We start from the raw sequence: 7,175 nt of genomic DNA, 5'->3' as shown, positions 1-7,175 counted from the left end.
TAAATGTTTCTTTACTTTACTACGATGCAAAAAATAAAAAAAAACTGTACATTTGTCACTTTAAAAATAACCAAAACTGATTCAAAGTTTCAAAAAAAAAATTAAAGAAAGACTTTGCTACAAGTCATGGGAGGCTGCAGACTGAGTTATACTGAGTATCACTCATGTATTATAAGGGATAATGTACCCCCTACTGTAAATGATAAGGATATTAGAAGTCATTGAGGGGATCTGTGACCATATAAAGGCACAAGGCTGCAGGCTGAGTTATACAGGGAACTCTGAGTATCACTCATGTATTATAAGGGATAATGTAACCCCTACTGTAAATGATAAGGATATTAGAAGTCACTGAGGGGTTGTTCTGTGACCATATAAAGACACAAGGCTGCAGGCTGAGTTATACAGGGAACTCTGAGTATCAGTCATGTATTATAAGGGATAATGTACCCCCTACTGTAAATAATAAGGATATTAGATGTAACTGAGGGGTTCTGTGACCATATAAAGGCACAAGGCTGCAGGCTGAGTTATACAGGGAACTCTGAGTATCACTCATGTATTATAATGGATAATGTAACCCCTACTGTAAATTATAAGGATATTAGAAGTCACTGAGGGGTTGTTCTGTGACCATATAAAGACACAAGGCTGCAGGCTGAGTTATACAGGGAACTCTGAGTATCAGTCATGTATTATAAGGGATAATGTACCCCCTACTGTAAATAATAAGGATATTAGATGTAACTGAGGGGTTCTGTGACCATATAAAGGCACAAGGCTGCAGGCTGAGTTATACAGGGAACGCTGTATTATAAGGGATAATGTTCCCCCTACTGTAAATTATAAGGATATTAGAAGTCACTGAAGAGTGACCATCTGTGACCATATAAAATAATACAGGGAACTCTGAGTATCACTCATGTATTATAAGGGATAAACGGATTATGTACCCTCACTGTAAATTATAAGGAGAAGAGAAGTCACTGAGGGGTTGTTCTGTGACCATATAAAGGCACAAGGCTGCAGGCTGAGTTATACAGGGAACTCTGAGTATCACTCATGTATTATAAGGGATAATGTACCCCCTACTGTAAATGATAAGGATATTAGAAGTCACTGAGGGCTTGTTCTGTGACCATATAAAGGCACAAGGCTGCAGGCTGAGTTATACAGGGAACTCTGAGTATCACTCATATATTATAAGGGATAATGTACCCCCTACTGTAAATGATAAGGATATTAGAAGTCACTGAGGGGTTCTGTGACCATATAACGGCACAAGGCTGCAGGCTGAGTTATACAGGGAACTCTGAGTATCACTCATGTAGGGATAATGTACCCCCTACTGTAAATGATAAGGATATTAGAAATCACTGAGGGGTTCTGTGACCATTTAAAGGCACAAGGCTGCAGGCTGAGTAATACAGGGAACTCTGAGTATCATTCATGTATTATAAGGGATAATGTACCCCCTACTGTAAATGATAAGGATATTAGAAGTCACTGAGGGGGTCTGCGACCATATAAAGGCACAAGGCTGCAGGCAGGGAGCTCTTAGTCAGGTATAAAAAGGGTTAAGGATATTTAAAAACATTTTGGGAGGCGTTCCCCTGTAACCGTTTTACCAATGATGTAAAAATATATCCGCTTCTGCATAGAATAAAGAAGTTAAACACATAGGCCAGTGACTGAATACCAGTGAGGAGCTGTCTTACGCCTATCTACCACGAATCATCATAATACTTGTTATCAGGGATATGGGAGGAGCTTAGGTTTCCTTTTGCAAGTTCCCGTCACAGCAGTTTGGCAAGTACAAACTGTTTCTGCTCTTAGAAAAACACAGTCATTTTCTTATGAAAAAGTAAGGACGATGCACCCTAACTACATCTGAACCCAGGCTGATATATACATTGATATATATATTTAGTGCCTCTTCTATCCTTATATGACCAGAATGGGATTGGATAAAATGGTAGAGACTAATCCCTTTCCACAAGGACTGACAGATCGCTAAAGGTATGGATTTTGTTTATACTCAGCAGATACTCCCCCCCTTGTGCATGGACCTGTCATGTGCTGATTATGCTGCAACTTTGGGGCATCTAATCAACCTAATATAGGAGCAGGGAGATTGTTGCAATTTTCTTTCTAGTTTAATAATTGTGTTTTCACCTATTTCTCCCCCCAGTAAATCTTGAGTGCTACGTTCAAGCCAATAGAAAAATATCAAAGCTGAGAAATTGAACCAAAATTGCACTTCTAAGCAATTTACATGCTGTATTGCGGGCGAGAAAGGTCAGATTTAATCAGGTGTCATCAATAGTAAATGCTAATCAAATTACACAATTACACACATAGAAAAAAAAAGTTGAAGTTCTAGTGGGAACAGCCGTCTCGGGATAAAGTTAACCCCCCATTCTCATTGATCTGCTAAATTCAATTATTCATGTTATTTTTTTCATTTAATTGTATTATTGTACCTTTAAATGAACTTTTAGTTTGATGTAGAGAGGGATATTCTGAGACAATTTGCATTTGGTTTACATTTTTTATTATTTGTGCTTTTTGAGTTATGTACCTTTTTATTCAGCGACTTTACAGTTTGCAATATCAGCAATGTGGTTGCTAGGGTCCAAATTACCCTAGCAACCACGCATTGATTTGAATTAGAGACTGGCATATGAATAGGAGAGGCCTGAATTGAAAGACGAATAATAAAAACTAGCAATACCAATGAATATGTGGCCTTACAGAGCATTATTTTTTTTAGATGGGAAACTGGAAAGTCAGACAAAAAAGGCAAACAATTAAAAAACTATAAAAAAAATAAAGAATGATAATAAATACCAATTGCAGTTGCTTAGAATTAGGGATTCACTGAATCCAGGATTCGGTTTGAGATTCGGCCACGGTTCTGCCTTTTTCAGCAGGATTCGGATGAATCCTTCTGCCCGGCTGAACCAAATTGGAATCCTAATTTGCATATGCAAAATAGGGGCAGGGAGGGAAATCACATGACTTTTTGTCACAAAACAAGGAAGTAAAAAATATTTCCTCCTCCCACCTCTAATTTGCATATGCAAGAATTAGGTTAGGCAAGAATTAGGTGGGACATTCACTAAGAATCGTAGTTGCTCCACAAATTCACTAAAATCCGAAGTTGCGCTCAGGGGTAGCGTAAGGTTTCGAAGTTGTGCTAGCGTTAATTCGCCAAGCAAAGCGAAGTTACACAAGTGATGGTTTATTTGCATACAGTGCCAAATTCAAGTTACAATGGAGATATATGTAGCAGAACTACACAAGCCTGGGAAACCTTCAAAACAGCACATAAAATTTTTATTTTGCCCTACACATGTGCCCACTGTATAGTTAAGTTGCCATGAGTCAGGAGATGTGGGGGGGAAGGAGGGGAGCCCCAAAGATTTTTTCGATCTTTTTCAGCCTATCACCCATAATAAAGAAAAAACGCCAGCGTTTTTTGGGAATTCAAAAAAAATTTTACTTTTTTTGAAGCAACCCCTATCTACTCTATTGCGCTTCGCCTGGTCTGAGGTGGTGAAGGAAGTCTAGCGTAAAAGGCAGCGTTCTGAACAATGCGCGCGTTAGTGAATTTGCGTAGTTACGTCCGTTGTGCAAATTCGCCAGGCGTAAGGGTGCGAAGTAACACTAGCGAAGTTACGCCAGCGTCCGTTAGTGAATCGGCGAAGTAACAAAAATGCCCAACGCTGGCGAATTCACGCTAGCTTCGGCGCTTAGTTAATTTGCCCCTAGGTTCGGATTCAGTTCGGTATGCCGAATCTTTCGCAAAGGATTCAGGGGTTCAGCTGAATCCAAAATAGTGGATTCTGTGCATCCCTACTTAGAATTCGCTATCCTATTAGGTAGATGACCCACCACTTTAAATACTACTATTTAAAAATAAATATTAAAACATTGAGACAAAGGGGAAGTATACATCTGCATGTACCTTTTTCAACATGAGCGAAATAAATAGAACTTGCACTGAAAATATATGCTGCCTTAATTAAAAAAAATCCGCATTTTATCTTTTTCTTTTATTATGAAGCACTAATGGAAAATTGGTCTGCTTTCAGATGTAGTGAGCTGAATTTGTGGAACTACAGATTCTAAGCTCTGTATAAACAACCCCCCCCCCTGATTATCTTTCTTGCTACATGGGGTAGTTTCAGTTTTACTCTTTGCCCTGTTCAGTTCAAGAAATAACAAAAACTATAATAAAACAATATAAACAACAATTAGCAAAAATGATGTTTACTGCTATTTATTAAACTTGTGCTTAGTGCACCTTGAAACTGTAAACACAACCTCCAGCTTTATTTTGCCATTACACAGGGAGTTTATCTTTGCTCTTTCTCTCCTCCTACAAATTGCCTGCAAGAACCAGGAAGCTAGAGACAATGAAAGCAAATCCTCTCTGCTTTGCTTGTTTAGCTTAAGAAATGACAAAACCTTTTTTTTTTTTAAATTAAAACTATTAGTAAAATGATATTTAAAACTAACCCTAGTTGTTTAGCTGAAGAAGAAGGTATTCTGCCCCTTTAATAGATTTTGTTTAACACAGCTTTGTCAGCTTTATCTGTTACGCAATATTGTGTATGACAACACTCGTCTTCTTCGAAAACGCACTGAAACTTTCATTTTGATGACTGTGCTACCATATTGGTCTTGTGTTCCCAGCATTCCTTGCTCGCCATTGGACAATTACATTAACAGTACACAGTGATGGGTGAATTTGTCCCGTTTCGCCGAAAAAATTGTGAAATTCGCGGAACAGAGACAAATTTTGAATCCTGCATTAAAGTAAATGGGCATCCGAATAATTCAGACGTGCGACCGCTTTGACGCCCGCGACTATTCCAGCGAACTTCCAAATTTCTTTGACGCCGGCAATTTTTTTCGGCAGTATCGCAAATTTAGTCTCTGTCGGCAAAAAAAATTCTCAGCAATTTAGTGCCTGTCGAATTTATTCGCCTATCACTAACAGTGCATAGCTTTCTTTCCGATACCTGTTTCCTAGCAACTTGGCCCTCATTGATTCTACCCTTCCTTCTCCTTTGAATGATAATTTTCATTAGCGAGGAGGCTTGTGTAAATAGGATTTAAGAAATGGGAAGAGAAACACAGAAGTCAATTTTGAGAGGACATTTGTCTGGAGGAAGCGTAGCAGGCGGCCGTCAGTGGCATATCGGGGAAAGATCCGCTCGTTTGGATTCAGCCGAATCCAAATACTGCTGAAAAAGGCCGAATCCCGAACCTGAATCCTGGATTCGGTGCATCCCTACTTTTTAACTTGTTTCTATCCTCTGTTCTGTAATGTCTACATCTGCATAGTGCTATGAACTTTAATGACGTATGGAAAGTACATGCATTATAAATGCACTGCTGGGAAGCTTATCAGATAATGACTATACGGAATACAATTATGCTCCCCAGAACATGTCCCTGAGGCAGTTACACTCCTTTTCTTAATTAATTTGAGCTTACAAACATGTGCTGTGTGACGGGAACATGTCCTGGCCAGCTCACTGCAGTGACAGATGAATGACTGGGTGGAGCAGTAATGCCAGCAGACTGGTTAGGCCAGTACCAGTGAAACACCTCAAGAAGGAATTATATTAAATTATATTAATACAGGCAGCAATGTTCAAGGTTGGTTACGTGTTGTTAAAGGAATGTTAAGCTGCTGATATTGATGTGACCATAGGCCACCAGTGGACATCAGACAGAAGAGCAAAGAATAGACCTTATAATAGAATAGTCCTATCTCTGAGCCTTCCAGAGAACTCCCAACATTTCCTATGCCGGCCTGAATAGTGTGTTTAATGGTCAAGTGTCACTGTCTCCTCGCTGGATTTAGACTTAGCTTATTTACCTAAAGAGTTACCAAAGAGGCCATGCTCATTGTAGACTATGTTCTAATGGAAATGGTTGTGGGGGGGGCGCAGGACCGCCATCAGAAATCACAGGGCCCCCATACAACAAAATTTCCTGGGCCCCCTGGGCTGCGCCCACCGCAAGCCCCGCCTACAGGTCCGCCCTCCCCACCCCACAGGTCCGCCCCCCACCACACAGTAAAAAAACAAAAAAAATATTGGTGGCTAGGGTTCCCACATGTTAATAAAAAGATATTGGTGGTCAGGACCCCCCATAAAAAAACAATTGTGACCAGGACTCCCCCATTAAAAAATATTGGTGGCTAGGACTCCACATGAGAAAAAAAATTGGTGGCCAAAATTGGTGGCCAGGTGCCCCCTCCCCACATTATAAGAAAATTGGTGGCCAGGGCCCCTTAAACGTCCATGCCTTCTCGAAGTCAGCAGCTCTCAGAAAGATGGGGGGCCCGGCTTATCAAGTAAGTGTGGCGTTGCCGGGCCCCCCTTACCCTCGGGCCCCCTACAACTCTCCTCCCTGTCCCCCCCTGATGGCTGCCCTGGGGGGGAGTGCAAAGAAGTGCACCCAGACCCAAAGCAGCAACTGTCGACTCTACGGGATTGTCATTCTGGATACTCGTAACCTAGTGACCAATCAGGTGTTTGCTTTCAGGCCAGTAAATGACATCTGCTGATTGGCTCCCATAAAATACCAGCTCTACAGAAATGGGAATTGGGGGTTTATATTACTATTTCATACCTCCCAACTGTCCTGTTTTCTTTGTGACAGTCCCAATTTTGACATCTCATCCCGCAGTCCCAGGTTTCTTACAGAAATGTCCCAACTTTCTCTTTGATCTCCTGCACTGACTCAAGAAAAGATACAAAGTTTCTGAAACGTAATTAAAATAAGAGGCTTTTCAAAAGAGAGCCCAGAAAAGTCAACAGCTGCACTTGGATACTTTTGTAACAATTTAAGATAAGCAAAGAAACAACTGGTCTCTTGGGAGAACTGAAACTTTCAGCTTAAAGGACAATTCACTCTCATTAGCAAAATTGTTATAGCACTTAAAACATTGCACTAAAACTCCCACAAATGTGTTAAAACTTTCATAACCTGCCAAATTTTGTAAAAAGGACATGGTAATAAGGGGGTGTGGCCATGGCATGGGCGTGGCCATACATTTTGCCACACTGCATGCGCCACAAGTTGCTGTCCCTCTCTTTGTTTTTCAAATGTTGGGAGGTATACTATTTATCAGTGGTACCATGTTTTGCTGC

At 40.5% G+C, this 7,175-nt stretch overlaps 1 protein-coding gene across 1 annotated transcript in view; it reads left to right on the top strand.

The window, feature by feature from the left end:
* The first annotated feature begins 1,776 nt into the window (after positions 1–1,776).
* Positions 1,777–7,175, top strand: part of LOC108711692 (cytokine receptor common subunit beta) — a 72,214-nt gene continuing 66,815 nt past the window's right edge. Inside the window, exon 1 of the mRNA XM_041587219.1 lies at positions 1,777–2,019. The gene's annotated coding sequence lies outside the window, so the exon portion shown is untranslated. The remainder of the gene's footprint in view (positions 2,020–7,175) is intronic.

This window comes from Xenopus laevis, chromosome 3L (assembly GCF_017654675.1).
Source record: "Xenopus laevis strain J_2021 chromosome 3L, Xenopus_laevis_v10.1, whole genome shotgun sequence".
In the NCBI taxonomy this organism is placed as follows: Eukaryota; Metazoa; Chordata; class Amphibia; order Anura; family Pipidae; genus Xenopus; species Xenopus laevis.
This window is presented reverse-complemented; position numbering and strand designations above follow the sequence as displayed.